This window comes from Aythya ferina (assembly GCF_964211825.1).
Source record: "Aythya ferina genome assembly, chromosome: 1".
Classification (NCBI taxonomy): domain Eukaryota; kingdom Metazoa; phylum Chordata; class Aves; order Anseriformes; family Anatidae; genus Aythya; species Aythya ferina.
The window spans coordinates 136347269-136364876 of NC_140296.1; the positions used below are offsets into that span (position 1 = coordinate 136347269).

General features: G+C 39.7%; 1 protein-coding gene across 4 annotated transcripts in view; it reads right to left on the minus strand.

Moving 5' to 3' along the window:
- The window catches only part of DUSP16 (dual specificity phosphatase 16), a 73153-nt gene that overhangs the window by 43221 nt on the left and 12324 nt on the right, over nucleotides 1-17608 (minus strand). For 2 of the 4 annotated variants that reach the window (XM_084507008.1, XM_084507010.1), the window contains exon 2: nucleotides 10871-10992. The exons of the other annotated variants lie outside the window; for them this stretch is intronic. The gene's annotated coding sequence lies outside the window, so the exon portion shown is untranslated. The remainder of the gene's footprint in view (nucleotides 1-10870; nucleotides 10993-17608) is intronic. 4 annotated transcript variants of the gene reach the window in all.

The window sequence follows — 17608 nt, forward strand, 5'->3', positions numbered from 1 at the left end:
CACAGTGAGTCAATCTCCTTTAAGAACAGATCTGTAAACTACTTTTACGGTAAGCTGTGGGTTAAAATGCAATAGTCTTTCAGCCGTTTGAGGAAATGACACCAGTTCTCCCGGAAGGCAAGATGAACATTCAACCCGTTCACATCAGGGCATGAGAAAGTTTGGAAGGAATTTATTTATTTATTTATTTATTTATTTTTAAACTGTCAACATTAATACTTTGTCTCTTCCTGCTTGTGCCTGAAAATACAGTGCTGTACCACACTGCTCACATGTCCTCTCAGCTGTAAAGAGAGGCATCTAGAAGTTTACAAAGCCCACCTAGCAAATGTTAATGACATCTTTTTTCGAAGTCATGCCAAAGAACCTCTGCAAGCTCAAAGCTAAATGACTATTTTACACAGTGTGTGCTACACAGAGATAAAAACACAGAGAAGCATCCTTTGGGATGTGCCACAGCAGTTACACTTTCATGGCTTTGAAGATATCAGAAGGGATGCTGGGCCCAATAAACACCTAAACATGTACGTAAGCTCAGTACTACTCAGCAAAGCAGTTAAGCTTAAGGGTTTCTCCACGAATGACACTGACATGGCAAGGAAACAGAATGGCTGGCCGAAAACAGCCCACAAACATGGACCAGCCTGCCTGCCTGGAGGTGGGGGTGGAGAAGGAAAAGAAGATGCACACGGCGTGTGGCGCCAGCTCCCAGCGATCACGGCCTAGCGGGACAAGCTGTGAGGCCTCCCCAGACACCTGGCAGTGGCAGCAGCCCTGCAAGGAGGCATCCCATGCTGAGGGGTGAGGGCTCTGACAGAGTAACCACCAACCTGCAGCTGAGGCCCAGAAAATACATAAACTCTGAGATCCAGAGGAGGCGGGACCAACCTGAGCGCCGCGGTATAATGCTCCCGAGAGTTCACATGAGTGCTGCATTTTGCGTGTTGCATCCCTGCATAATTTCTACCCACAAAGGTAATTGTTCTGGCCTGCTTATTACAACTGTTTTCAAATTTTCTCTTAATTGATGAGATGATAACAGCATGGCCTCAGCTCAGGAACAAGCATATAAGTCACAGCAGCTCACTGAGCCATGCTGCACACACTGTGCTCTGGCACCTCTTTGCCAAAGGATCCTAAGCGTTTCTTGATATTTGAGTCATGTCGTACAGCACCTGCAGTGGTGCCAAAGCCACACTTCTCCTGTGGTAACTACATGACTGACAAAAGAAATCATATAGAACCTTCCTTTCAGCAGAAGGAGAAAGCGGAGGGTGACTTACATTCCCCAGCTCTGCCTCTTACATCATTAAAAACACTGCCATTTCAATAGAGGAAGAAGAGTGACACAACCACAAAGCATAGTAATCCCCCTTAGGAATATCTGACAAAATGTGATCACCATTATATTCAGGTTGCAAGAATTAAAAGGGAACAGGGATTTTAAATTTTTGAAAAACAGAAACTTTCAGTACCAAACAGTGGGAGTAAATTCCACTGTTATCATCTGATACAGGTCTTTGTGAAAGACTAGTGTCAGAAAGAAATGTTTTGTAGCAACCTTGCTTTGATTCTGAAAGGATTTTGAAAAGCAGAGAAACAAAAACTAGTCACTTAAGTTACTAATCTACATGTATTATACTGCTTGAAGTAGGCTTACATCTATGTACAGTTTTGTAAAAACCTACAAACAAGATTTTATATTTCTTCACAATTTCTAGAGGTGCTCTGTTTTTACACAGTCCTTTCAATAATAACCAGAAAGGAACTGACTTTTGCCAAAGTAATCCCAAGCTAGGAGGGCTCAATATACTTCTGCAATAACTGAAGTAATATATCAACAAGATGGATAAATTTCAGTGCATGTGGAGCCTAATGAACACTGGGAAGAAATGTCACATCCCTTTATTTTTTAATGATCATGGCTTCATCAATAAAAAATATTGCTCAGTTTTATAACAACTTACTAATTATAAATATATTCCCATTGATACTGTTGGCAAGTGGTCTGACAACTTTCAGACAGACTTCCAGTTACACAAAGAAACTTGCATGTATGTGAGCAGCCCATATGCGTAAGTTAGGGTTTGGTATGCAATCCTAATTTTTTACCTCCAGGAAACTGATCCTGAAGGATAAAGGTGTACGATGGGTGGTCCTTAATCACTTCCTTTATTTAAAGGTTTAGGTCAGGGTGGAAAAACAGCCAAGGAAGGAAGTCTGCAGCACCCCTCAAATACACACACCTTCCTGAACAACTCCTTCAACATTTCAGAGGGTTAACTTGTAGTTTAATTAAGTAGGAAGAGGTCGGGATAGAAATAAACAGCCCGAACAAGCAACATACTGTGCTATTAAGCTTTTAGAAGTGACTTAAAAATTAGGTCAGTCTAATTTGTGGCTGATACTTTGTTCTTTCACTACTATGAACTCACAATGATGTCAGTCTCATGTTCAAACATGCCACATTTAGCAGTATACAGGCTTCCTGAGAGACTCTTTCAGCCTTCCTTTGTGCAAAAGGCTTCTGCCAGATTCTGAGCTCATACTTCACTGACTCAGGCATGCCACTCCAGTTTCAAGGGAGTAACACTGGCTTCCCGTCAAATACTGCACAGTTTTGTTTTGCGTGGGGGGTTGTTTTTCTTAAAAAAAATGTATATATTAAAAAAAATTACTGAAGCTTAAGAACATGTATGCATATCCAGGCTACCATTCTAGACCTCACCTTTATTAGGCGAGGTGAACATCCAAAACAGAACTGCTTGTTAAAAGGTCTGGAAAACAGGTGCTTTGAACTAATTCAACCTATCTTTCTCCATCCTTACTCGACCTAAAGAAGCTTTAAATGTCCCTGTATTCTACCTAAATTTGATTAACTCTTGAGGATGCAAGGCATCCCACTGAATTAGGGCTTACTACAGAAATGCTTCCTATGAAACCATCCTCAAAAAAACAAGCACACTCACACAGAGAATCTAATCTGTCTGTACAACTTTGAATGTTAGAAGAATTTTTATTTTCATTATTATTTCTGACACAAAACTTGCCACAGAGTTTTTAAGCATGTTAACAAAGAAGATAGCTTACAAGGCACAGGAATATTTTAAGTTTATCCAGCTACAAAACTTCAAATAAGCCTAGGACCCAGCATTAACCTTTTGCAAACATCTTTAACTAAACCCAAGTCAAGCAGCTGTTCAAACCAGCATTGCTACTTATTTTGATTGAATGGCAAAATTAACCTGAAAAAGATAAAGGAGACGTTTTAAAAGCAGCTGTTAGCCCCTTCCATCCCTCTCCTCTGGATGGGAGGGTGCCACAGCAGGCAGCACAGCCAAGGGGAGACACATGGTGGGTGGACAGACCTGCAGCTGCTGGAGAAGAATTCTCACCTGGGAGGTCCAATGGGGCAGGGTTAGGGTTAGGGTTACCACTCTGAGGTGCCACTCTACCTCACCCCACCATCCTCTCCGAAGGGCTTGATCAGACTCTTGTGTAGTTCCTTTCTAACTAGAAGGCACAAAAAATCCTTAGGTGGAAGTAGGTGAAAGCCACTGAAAATACCACTGTAGGTTAAAAATAAAAATAAAAATAAATGATGCCCATTTGAAAATCATCACCTGCAAGCTCATTATCAGCTCATTATAATTCCCACAGTTTCACTCATTTTATAGCCATCAGTAATTATCTATGCTTTACATACATCCTAACTGCAGCTAATCTACTTGTTTCCCACTACAGCAGCCAATCACAGGAACTATCCCTTGCAAACACTCAGCCGAAGCAAAAGTAAGAGTTGAATTTCTCTTGGGGCTACACCATCAGAGACATAGTATTAGCCCAGACTCTCCCACTCTTCTTCATGATGCTGCGTTTCCCAACATAGAGATTTAAAACCAAACAAACATCCAAACAAACTAAAATTAAATAAATTATAATGTCAGGATGTTCAAACCTATACTACACAGGTTTTCATGGAACAATGCTGTCATAAGAACTCCTTTAACATGTTTAGGAAATTATCCTACTCAATCAGGAAAAGGCGCATTATCTTATGGTCATTGCCAGCATCACATTAAATTCCAGTTATTCTATGAAAGAAAATGCCTGGACTTGGTTCACATGCTGCATCCAGCTGATCCCTGCTATTGCTGTTGTATCTGCAACTGCCCAAGGATACAGGAAAGGCAGGTCTCACAAGGAGAGAGAACATCTTTTCTGAGACCAGTTAATATGGAGAGAGAGGAGAGGGAGGGAACAAACTCCAGAATGCACAAGTCCTTCCTCTCACACACACAGACGTGAAACTGAACCAAGTTGTGACACAGGAACAGAAGCCTAGACTGCCAAAACATCTCCTCATCCAGCCTGTCCCTCTTCCCAAACAGGAAAACAAGAAGTCCAAAGCACATCCCGAAGTATGTCATAAATTACCCAATGAATCACATTCCTTATGGAAACATTCTGGCTGAAGCAACATCACTGAAAATATGCGATAAAAGACAAAAAGAAACTGAAAAGATCGTCAAAGAAAGAACACTACCACCCTGACTCTGAATCCATGGAATTAACACCAAAACAAGAAAATCACGGAGTCATCAAAAAATTACCAGATACATAGAAAGCATTTCGCACATCTTGACTCTTACTAATCCTTTGCTATTTGATAAATTACCTGCCCCTCTACTATACAGGGTCTAACCATATTATCTCAGTCCCCCTCCTAAACAAACTTTTCTCTGAGTTAATCCAATAGTTTATCATTAACAAAACTTGACCTGGATTTACCTTTACATTCACAGTTCTAATTTCAAACTTCAAGCAGGGCAAAGTTTTAGGAATGCAAACCCATCTTCCCCAAACCAATCCATTTAAACAACAACAAAATTCACTCTCCGTACAAAACCCTTACAGCCCCTGTCCGAAAAAAAAGTTTGCATTTTGGAAACAAAACAAAACCAGCACACACACCTCAACACAGAGACGCTCACATGAAAGAAGATGGTTTCCTTAAAAATGGGTTTTCAAGGTTACCTAAAAAGCTCTGACCATTTCAACCTACAAATAAAACCAAATTTCTTTTCCTTCACTTCTAAGATTTGATGTAAAGATACCTGTGACAACGATGATAGGTGAGATTAGACACAATTGCTCTTGTATAGTTATGACAGCAATAGGTAGAGTTCATGTGTTTGTTGCCTGCTTTTGTTTGTTTTTTCATTCTATTTGGACTGTGAATAAACATTAGCTAGATAGCTTGCCACCTACAATGGTATTAATTCCTACTAATGAATGCCAAAATTGTTTCAGATATGCAGACTTAGGTGAGAAATCTCTTCCAGGAAAAAAAAATCACCTCCATTTTAAATCACTGATATTATTATAGCACAGGTCAAAATGTGCAGGAAAAGAGTTTAAAACAACCACAAAGCCAGAGGTCACTGCTTGCTTTCTTTCTCAGGAAAGAAAGGAAGGAGAAGCACTCCTCCCGTCCCCCCTTCAAGCTTCTTCCTCTGCAGCCACCACACAAGGCTCAAGCTAGATGGTTAGGCACACACTTCTGAAATCAAATCATCCATGCAACAGGCAAAAGAGAAACAAACAAACAAACAAAAATCCTCTGACAGATCTGAAAGAAAATGCATCTGGTCTTCCTGTAGCTACAATGCTTAACCAGGACTAAAACATTCTTCTTAATCATGTTCTCACCACCAGCTTTCAAGCATAGTTTTGCCCAGTTTTCTGGCACTTCATTGAAAGCATAACTACATATATCTTCTTGAGAACAGCCTTCAGGTTTTGCAAGGAGCCTAGTCATCAATGGTATGCCTTTTGGTATGCTTATGGCCATATGCCTGAATTTTGGTCAAAAAGCCAAAAGATGCAGGTATTATTGTTTTTAAACGTGTTTGGCAGCTAAATTCTCCCGATATTCTACATGCATTGGGCAAGATGCTTCAGTGCAAGGACATATAATCTGTCATGCATAGAAGAGATGTCTAAATCCAAGACTCCTGAGCTAGCTCTGAACAAAACCAGCAACTTAGTGTTCAAGCTAGCCTTCATAGAAAGGAGAGTCTATTTGCACAGGCTTACCCCATGACACAGCTACAGAGCTTTCCAAACCTGAGCCAACCACTGTCTCCACAGCACTCCCCAGTGTAGGGCAGATGGACTAGGCTGAGCATCTCAAGCTGCACTGCCATATCAAGAACGATTTGTTCTGCAATTGCTGCTGTATGCAATCTCAGTACCAAACACCAATGAAAGCAGATGATCTCTTAAGCTTGTGATATTCTTTCTGCTCAAACATGCAGAATAGGAATAAGGAATGGAGAATAATCTTACCACCAGCACACAGAAGTTGCTGCAGACAGCAGGGGTGGTCTGTATTCAGAGTTGAGTGAGAATATGCTAGAATATGCTAGACTGAAAGAGAAGAGAAGGACACTATTTCCCCCAAAAGACGAACCTGACTACTAGATGTTAAACCACAAAACTTACAGTTGTCCCCAAGAGTTGATGTAACTTTGGCTTTAACCATGCCAAGCTCACTACTTGCATGGGAAAGGAGGACCTGTCCCCATAGAGGATTACTGCTCTACTGGTACAAATTATGTAAAACCTCAGATTAAGAACTCCTTCCAGAGAGTTTGCAGAGTTGAGTGCCCTGGAATTAGAAAGTGACAGCATGAAGACTGCTTGTGCAAGCCCTGCATGCACCTTCCTCATTTCTATGCAGCACAGCAGGGACACGGGTTACATCACTGCGTTCCTTGGGGCGGTACTCACTCCATCAGGGAGTAATTATTTAACCAAGATCCCATCTGCTCCACATTCCCATTAAAGAAAATCTTATGCAAAAAGGTAAGAGCTAGGCTATGAGTCCTTGGCCCAAATATCCTCTTACCAGTGCTGCGCTGCATGCCATGTCATCACTATTTGTACTTCAGAAGGCTGCAGCTGACAGACTGTGCCAAATCCAAGGAACTTTGTCATTAAAAGAAAAACGTTAAAGCTAACAGTAGGAAGTGCTCTCCATGCTTTGTTAATCTTGTCAAACTATACTACACAGACAATTACAATTAACAAAAGTATTCTTAGGAAGCTTAGTGAGAGCTTCAAGTACACTGGATCCAGGAAAACAGAAGGGAACAAGATTTCTCTTGCTGGACTTCAGCCCCTCACAAGTGCAAAAAAGAAACTGCCCCACTCCATCCAGCAGCATAAGAGGTATAGCTATACCTGGAACTTCTGGTTGTCTTCCTGCCTACAAGTGGGCAGCGCCGTTACTACCAGCACTTGAGCTTGTAACCACAGAAAAGCACGATCCTTTTCTGCATTAGCTACTCACAGGCACATAAGGACTTTCTTCCAAAAGGAGTGAGTAGACAAAGCTCACAAGCTTCAGGAAGAACATCTGAATAAAAAACTCGTGCTGTCATCACCACAGAATCCTATCATGTCATCACATGCAACAGAACCACCCTCTTCTTCACTGCATTTTGAACCCACTACTATATATAACAGCCATGGCTTAAAGCATTGCCTCCCAGACAGACCACTACCACCAGTCTAGGTAAGCACCTTTTAGCACATTGCTATTTTGACAAAGCCATAGCCATATCCAAAACTTTTTTGGTGAATAACCAATACTAAGCTTAAAATCCATTTACATTTCTTTTTAGGGGTAAATGATCACAAAGGGCCAGATTAACTAAAAATCTAACTATGGGTACCTTCTTAAGGCATGATCAAATCCTCCTGGGGCCTGCCACAAGCTGTTTATCTATCCAGCAAGGCTACAGGCAATTTTACATGGTATTCCCTCCCACCCCTTCCTCTTCTCAGACATTTAAATGCATTCAGATTTATCCATGAGAAAGCTTCTCTAAAGAGCAAGTTCTATGTCTGAACCCTGGAATTAGATTATCAATAGTTTCTGACACAGACCAACTTGCAAAATCCAGCTGCAGACTACTGGTGACCCAAGCAGGAATGGTGTGTAGTGCTACTCAAGCAGAAGCACTGAGAGCTTTAGAAAGAGAGCAGCACCATGCAAAGAGCCTGAGGGGAATGCGTCTATCAGGTTTACATAGATAGACATCTTCCAATTGTCTCACAACAAAGAAGAAAACCTGGAAGTTGAATAATTATGATGGAGGAGAGAAACTCCAAGCCACCTTTTATGCTTCACAGGTTTCAACTAAGCCATAAAGAACAAGAGGTTAAGCCTCCTGAAGTTCTGGTCATTTTGTTACCTTGTTTGTATCATCAATCAATCAATTTTGGTTTTGTTTTTGAATCCAGAGGTAGGTTACTTAGTCCCTTACAAAACTATAAACACAGCTAAATCCTTTGAGGTTGATAGCCACACTAAGAGACAAATGAATCCTACACAAAGGACTCAGTTAAGGGTTACTATTACATGGTAGCAACTAATGGGACTTTCAAAGGCAATGACAGGTCTGAATATTGTAACAGAAAACTTTTTAATTTTGTTGCAGCTCTGGTTTTCCTAAAAAAAATAAAAATTAAACAAACAAACAAAAAAAAAAAACTTGAAAGCTCTGAAACCTAACTGCTGTTTAATACACACATACCGTATTTCAGTAAATTCATTAAAAATACAGAAGCAACACTAACCAAAGGAATTTGTCTTGCTGGAGCAGAAAAAAAGTTTACATGAACTATGTCTTGGGGACTGTCAGGAACCACCATGTGTAATCCCATTATTTTGACACCTCAAAGTAAAGCCCATCACATCTTAGACTGCTGTCTCAAAATCTAGATCTGTTTAAACCTACACACCAAACCTAATCATACATTAAGGAAATGGCCACAGCTTGTAACAGTCTCAAGGGAAAAAGTAGAAAGACAGGAATTAACATCAGAAGTTACAGAAGAATGGTGGTTTTGTTTGTTTAAGACTTACTTTGAAGATGTCATCTTGTGCATGCTAATTGTTGGCAGCCGTCAACAAAAATAAATTCTTGCTGTTAACAAAAGTGATTGAAGAGTACCCTCCTGATAGAACTCAAAAATCCAGCTACAGCTGAGAGGCTCCCCTTTGCCATCAACTTACTTCATCTTTACGACAGATTTCTCCTCAGACTTCTACATCAAAGCTAGCAATACATCCAGACTATTTTTTTCGGTGAGCATTAGGAGAATTTTAATAACATAAATGGATGAAAAACGCTTGCACAGGCATATGATGCTAGCATAGACTAGTAGCACAGTGGCATCTCCTTTGGCTTTGACTATACCATTCACACCTACTCAGAACCCTACAGCAAATGTAACTCTCCAAACCAGCTCCTTTGACCAGATGAACACATCTTTATTTTCTTCTTGGGCTGTACAAGACAACATGAGGACCCACCTATCTCACACTCCTTCAAAATACGGCCTCAAAACCACTACTTTGTCATAATGAGGACTGTGGCAGCAGTAGTATGACTGGTGCTTGTTACATTGACCAAAACTGCCCAGGTGAACACCATTTTTTCCTGCCTCTGGGGCCAAACAGAGCAGAATCCTTGGTCTGTGACTGGCCTCCTGGATTCTGCAATAAATATCTCCATTACTGCATAGAAGGGATACTCTAAAAGAAAGTGTATATTAAGTAAAAATAAGCTGTGACTTAGAATTTAGATGCCAAAGCAAACAAGATTAGTACTCCATAAAGAAAATAACTGAGTTATTTACCACTTTGGAGTCCTACCAAGTATTTGATATACCCAAGCTAAAGCCTAGGATTTTAGTATATTTTCATTACAACTTGTTTTTGAGTAACTGGGTCTCAGAACAGCACTGATTTTTTTTGTAGAGGAAAGATGCAATCACTAATGCTTTTTCTCTACTTCTGGAGTAACACTTCTTAATCATTCCTTTTCACAACAGTGACCTTAAAAAAAAAAAAAAAAAGTATTTTGATAACAAGTTCCCTGTGCTTAGTGTTTCATACCAATTTTATGCTGGCAGACATGCCACATCATTCCAGACAGAGTGTATTTTCAAAATGGAAACCTATCAGGAAGGAATTTAGAGACTTACGTGCCCCAGATGAAGGGAAGACAGCTGACACAGAAGTGGGAAGCATGCTATTACTATTTTATTCGCTTAGCTGGTAAAATGGCACTGGCATTACAAAATGTTTGAGGTCAGCTGAAGCACTCTATATATGAGGAACCATAAAGAATGCCATTAAGAATGAGGAGGAAGAAACTTTTCCTAGGACAAGAAAAAAAAACAACTTCAAGAAGCCTGTATGTGGCTGTCGGGAGGGGAGGAACAAAAGGAAGGAGGAAGAAATCATTAAGAATTTGGTTCCTTTAATCCAGGAAAGTATCAGAATTTTTGAAATTCTCACAAACCAAACAGGAATCACACAGTTACTATGGAAAAGAGGGAAGAGTCCAGTCAATTCAGTTTAAGAGATGGAAGTAAGGGAAATACCACGCCAAATGCATGAGGAATTGGATTTGACAAAAGAGAATCCACATTTCAATTTAGTCTTTAAACCATGACAGGACACGGCAAGGGACACCTTTGGTACCTTGTTTTTTCTTTACCTGGAAATAAGCTTTCCCTCTGCTCTTCCCTGCAGTGATTTTAGTACTGTCAGAAAGCCAATTTATCACTTGTGTTAGCTCACCACTAAACAGCAGTGGCCATAATATAACCGAGTTCACCACACTCATGGAAGGAATCCGGTCAAAACTAGTACCATGCTGTTCAGTTTCAGAAATGGGGATTAAAACACTGCCAGTCCACAAGATCCTCAATTCAGGAAAAGAGAGGAAATTAAAAACTGCATGTTTAGCTCCCATCTGAGTCTAAAAGTTACAGAAGGTATACATACCACTTCACAAGGAAAGGGAACAGGAAGCCAGGGAAGAAAAGAGTCATTATGCTTAAATGGTAACATTTTCGTGAGGTTACACAGGCCAAATGAGTATATCCCAGAAAAATGTGAATCCAAGCCTGGGTAAAGAAACAGAAAGCAGAGTAAGTGACAGCAGACAGGAAAAAAAATGCCTTTGGAGAGCAAAGAGTATCAGATTGGAAAACATATAAAAATAATAATAAAAATCATAAGAGCTAGTGTGCAAAAATTGAAGGTTGCAATTAAATTTAATACTAACACAAGATAATAATAACTGAAAAGGGAAAAACAGATTTCTTTGCAAGAGTCTCTCCCACACAGGATGCTTGCAGAAGATAAATTTGAGATAGACTAGGCTGATCTACTGTCAGGACTGGCAAGTCTAATGAGAGAATTAAAAAAATGATTAATCAACAATAAGTCACCATGTCCCCACGACTTATGAGGGAATTAAAGAATGTAATGGCCAAGCAGATAACAGAAATATGTAATTCTCATTAAAGTGAGCTATTTCAGGAGAGGTACGAAGTGTTTGTAAAAACATGCTATAAGTGATATTAAATTTAAAAAAACAAACAAACAAACAAAAAAAAAAAACAACAAAAAACAGGGAACTTCAGTACTAGGAAAACTGGTTTAAAAGTAGCCACACAAAACATTTGGAAAACCTGATGATAGGTGTAATTGAACATAAGCAGGAAATGGGGGAGGACACATTTCTATACCCCACTCAAACCCACCATTAAATTTACCCATGCAGCTTGGAGCATATCAACTCAATTGCTTAAAAGAACCTTACGTAGACTTACTAGAAAGTCCATTTTATAGTTGTCTATAGGAAAAAGTTCTAGAGATTCGGAATTATAAGAAAAATATAATACAACTATACACATGCACACCCATTCCCCACCAATGAGAAGATGGAAGAAACTCAGGGGATCCGTAAAGATTAAAAAAAAAAAAAAAAAGGCAAATTGAAGTCTGTGTTGACAGAAACAATACTGGACAAAGTTATAGGAAATTAACCACTTTGTAAATTAATTCTAGAGCTGTGGACCTGGCTAAACAGCAGAGCTAGGTTAATGGAAGGCTATTTAAGTTGGCTTGTTTGTACAAACCCACGTAAATTTGCTGCATGCAAAACTGTCTACATGGTCAGAGGGGAAAAAAAAAAGTCACTTCCCTGATGGACAAAAGTCACCAGCATGTTGTGGGTTCCAGTCTGCCCTACATGTGATCTGTTGCAGCACCATCTCTTTCCATGCAGATGCCTGATGCCAAGCACATGCTTACCCCTGCAAAATGGAAATGCAAGCAGCCATGCATTGACAGGAGCTCTGGGCAGCAGAACCTTTTCAATCTTGACATGACCCCATAATGATGATCCTGTTATCACCACACTCTTACTTAAAGTAAATACAAAGAGCACTCAAAAAAATAAAATAAAATAAAATAAAATTATAGTGTTATGATTAAAAAGAAGACAGAAACACCACCTGGAGAGGAGTGGTGTACAATTAACAAGTAAGGAAAATTAGAATTCCATATGACAACTCCAAAGACACCAGTACCATTTAAATTAATATAAGAACAATAAAAAAATTAAAAAATTAGACAGGGTAAAAACAAAAATAGGCATTATTAGCCATCCATTCAATAGTAGTAAAGAGATTTTTTTATTTTACTGAATATGTATGATATAAAAGAAATGCTTTCACGTTTTCAGTAGAAAGGGATTAGGCTTTCATTTAATTTCCTTCTTAAGCCCAATTAATGATCAGAAATCACATGCCTATGCCTATTCAATTAAATACACTAAAAGCTACTGAATGTGCAAAATTTGTCTGCCTTCTTCAGATAGCTACAACCACTGAAGCCACGTACTCAGTGTTTCATGACAACCACGTATCTGGATCTTCTCGCTCCGTTATACATGACCAGTCCAAGAAGACCTATCTGCAAGGCTGTTTTTCTCCCCTTGCTAATTAATTGCTTGTCCTTTTATATAAAACATCAAAAAATCATTTTGAATGAAAGCTTTATAAAACATACACTGCTCTGGACAGAGTGTGTATGTCCATTATATATCTGTGTACATGTCTGTATAGACAGACACACAGTTTGTATGTGTATGGGCTCATATATGCATGTGTGTTTGTATAGAAAGCAAACATGCATGCATATACATCCTGCCGTTTTTAAAGGAAGAGCTTCCTCACAGAACTCAAACACCGAATTTGCCAGGTCACAGACAAGAGGAGCTTCCACTGGAGTACAGGGCTCTGTGAGATGCCAGCAGCCCAGCCAAGCCAACCTGCATGCACAGTGGCAAATGAACGCTCACTGTTAGGATTTTACATTAAAACGATGGTTTCTGCTGTAGTTTCCAGTAGACAAATCCATCTCACAAATACACTTCTGGCTGCCCCAGCAGAAAGACATGCTTGGAAAGGAATTCCTTTGAGTTTCCATAATCCTCTTCAGACTGCCACAAGACACAATGGGCATACCTGCACTGTGGGATACAGCAACTCCAAGGATACCCCCACCTGGCTTGTAGGCCAAGTGCCTGCAAAAAAGACCAAGAGATGGGTCTCTGAAGCAAGAAGAAATTCTTTGGCTGGAGCAGAGTAAAGCACCAAGCCAATTCGCCTTACTGACAGAACTCTGCTGTTACCTGCTACAGAAACACATGCTGCACTGCCCTAGCTGGACAGAGCTCCACTAGTTTCAGTGGATCCACGCTAATTTTCTTTCTTTTCACCTTTTTTCTACTGAACCTACTTCTTTTGGTCAACAAGAGGAATAGGGAGTTGGGAAGAGTCCAGAGAAAAGGAGAGAACAGTCCACAGAGTATTTTACTTCTAAGACTTGTGTATCCAAACGGCATGTAATTTAAGGTCTGTCATAGAAGTGAATGACCATCGAGGGCCTGTAAAACAGCACAACAGATTTGTGGTCTGCTTCAAGCAAAACCTGACAAGGCTAGCTTATACAGCAAAATGGTCTACTTAAAAGACCATCCTCTGACTTCATCTCAAATGAAGTATGAACAGTCACAGAACTACGCCAGCAGCAGGCTCAGGGCAGCAACTAGTGGCAGAGGGGCTGTGACAAGCAGCTGGACTCGGGAACCTTTTCTACCAGCACTGCTGCAGCAGGACACTCTGTCAACAGCCTTTACACTCCTGTTCTTCTGCTTTGGGTATTCAGATTAAAGCTCCTTGTGGCACTGACTAGTTGTCCTTGCAAAGCATTCACACCAATGGAAGCATGTAACAGAACCCGAAAATGTTAGAAGACAAATCACAGGAGCCTGGGGAAGCTTGTACATTTGTACCTATAGCATAGTTAGAAGACATCAGCTTCTTGAGCTGGACATATCCTCATAGTGAACACAAGATTTGCCAACCTTTTTTTCTTTTATTAAAAGCTTATTCTCCATCTAGAGTAACTACATACATACCTGATTAAAAATAAAACAACACAAAATCCAACAATAATTCACTGACAGCATAATTTTTATTATTTTTAATTTTTTTTTTTTGTGAAACGGAAATCTGTTTCACAACAGAAATGCATAGACAGGTCATTTTCCCCATCTCAGTTGCACTGAAAAACACGTCTTTACATGGATTTGGAAGCTTGCTATTTGAGGCCCATGACTCTGAACCTTACAAGTTTCCAGCATGAAAATGTGGTCTGTAGGGCAACATTTTGAAACCAACTCTTTCTTAAATATTGACAAATGCCTACTGATAAAGACGAAATACACAAACCCATGCAATATTACTCTCCCAGCAGCCACCACGCATTCTAAACCAGCATATATAGATTGGAACATGTATCTGCAGTGACACTAATTATAAACCAAAACACAGACTCAGGAAGGCAAAATGCACAACTCATTATTGTTTAAATTTTTAGAAATTATTTTCTAGATGTACAAATAATATTTACTATCATGACCTCACTGGAAGCTACCCTTTTCCCTATATTTCCTAAAATTTATCCTTAGACTTTTATCAAATGTTTTTTCCTTATACACAGAGAAAATAACTCTTTTGTTATCTGCTAGTACAAGCTCAGTATTACTAGCAAAAGCGGAATGACCCTATCCTGTTGTCATATTACAAGTGTGTTTCCCGTGCTTTAAAAGGCTCATCGTCATGTACAACCAATGCAGAACTTCTTTTTTTGTTTGTTTTAATAGTTGTCACCTCTGTTGCCTCCACTTTCTTCCTTTTTTTCCTTATTAGCGCATAGGGTGCCCTTTTCCCACAGGATCGATAAAAGAGGATCGATACCTCTTTTCCATTATTCCCTGTTCCTTTTGTATGTTTCCCTTCTCTACTATTTCCACAGTGACAGAATTTGATGCTGATAGCACAGAGATTTTGGAACTGGACATGCTGTTTGAAGCTTCAGCTGCAGAAAGTGATAAGCCTGAGTATTTTTCCCACTAATGCAACTTAACAACATTTTGAGTAAAAGCAGAAGGGTCACAGCTCTGTCCACATGTATTAGAAGATAGTAAGATAGTACTGTATTTTGAGTTAAACATAAGTCAGCCTGTTTTACTACTGGTGGTGAAGCTGAAAGATGTGGTTGGTTTCATTACTTTACCTTCTTAATATCACAAAGCAGCTATTTGATGAGTGTCCCAACTCCACCTCCCCCCAAAAAAAGTAATACTCTTTTCTAGCAAAAGGTAGACTCCTCCAGCTGTGCTTTGATGTGTAACAATTGACATTTGAAAGGGAGAGACCTCTGAAGTAGGAAGTTACACTTGCATGCTTTGCCAATATAAACAGAAAAAACAGGTAAATAAGTGATAAATAGCTGACAAAGGATAATGTTTGGCTGTATTGAAAAGTAATACCACAGCTGGACCGAACATTAAACACTCAATAGAAATGCCGTACTTTGGTGGGTATAATAACAAGATTTTTGTAAGCACACTTTATAATTTAGTTAAGTAAAGATACGTAAAAATATGTGACTACAAGGTATTTACTGCAGTATCAGACAGGTTCCAAGTCAGGGAAAGCATAACATTAAAGTGTTTTTTGGTTTGTTTGTTGTTTTTTTTTGTTTGTTTGTTTTGTTCTCTCTTCCCTCCCCTCCTCCCCTCAGACCTCTAACATCTACCATAGACTCGAAGTTTGACTTTTTTCTGTATGAAATTGAACTGAAGATAACACATGTCAATACTCAGTTATAAGTATTCGTTGCACACATACCCACCCCCAAAAAAACAATTGCTTACCTCAGTCTCTCACCCCCAAATTATCAATGGAAAAATAATTTTTTTTAGATTGTCAAGCCGTGAAAGACATTTTACTGCCAAAGTAGATAGCCTCATCAAGGAAAAGGGGGGAAATAAATAAATTAAAAAATTGCAGGAACCTGGCAGCTTTTTAAAATTCCCCAAACACTGCATCTCTTTAAATTAGCATTTGCTAACAGTGTCCCTGTACTCAGCTCTTTTTGTGCACCTGTCACTCAGCAGCACGTATGAACAGATAGTCCAGAAGCTTCCTGAAAGGACAAGAACTGAACCTTTAACCTGAACCGGCTCCTGTTTTGCCACCCACCCACCTCTCCTACAGCAGTAAATCCTCATCGACTGAAACAGTTGACAAAGTCAGTACTGAAAGGAATGTTCTGCCTATTTTAATGCAAAATCTTGAAAATCTATGGCATGGCTCAGTAAGAAATATCAGACCAAAGAAAGATCATTGGTTGAACCCTCTCAAAATACCATAACCAAAAGAAAAAAAAAAAAAACAACTTAGTTTTAAAGGGCAGATGTATTCTCATGTAGCTATGCAGACATTTCATAGTCGCTCTGCCATACTGGCTTATGTCTGGCTGTTTGAATAAAAATAGCTAATGTGCTTGCTCCTTACGCCATTAAATAAAGTGCACAAAGGAATTGCCAGTACTGTTTTTGTCCATTAAAGGCAATGGTCATTAATAGCTTGTATTTGTAGAAGACTGTCAGAGGAACAGAATGCCTGAGCTTCCTCCACATTTTTCTATAGGTTTAACCATACATTAGGCAGAAGGGGAAACGATACTGCACACTTCCTCATTCCAGCACAGGTCACACCTGCAGGAGAGCTGGCAAGTCACACAAACCTCAGTCAGAGAAAGAGATTCAAGGCCTATAAATGTGGGGGGGAGGGCGGGCAGAAAAAGGTGGGTCTCTCCATGGGAAGAGAGAATTTGCACATCTTGGCAAGATGTGCAATGGTGCGGGTTAGTATTTCAACACTTTTTTTGCTGTCCTGACTACTGCCTCAGAGACATATGTGCTGCTCGTATTACTATTCTTTCTCATCTATTTTATGCTTGAAGGAGTTAATTTTCAGCAGTACTCTGAGAGGAAATAGGCAACAAATGGCCTAGTCACATAATCATGTCTGGGCTGGATGAACAGATTTTTCAGACATCTTCAAATAGGTCCACCTGGAAATCACAGCCAACACGCTCAGTAAGCTACTGCGAGGAAACAGGCTGTGTCAACTGGATGATATCCAAACATGGATCACCTAACAAGTAGCATGGAGGATTGGGAAGCTGACAGCATGCTCACAATGTGTCATCCATGAGAAGTGGTGGATTTTCACCAGCTACACTGAACAGGAGACCCCACTCCACTGACAAGTAGAGAACAGAAAAAATATATGTAATCATACATATTCAGAC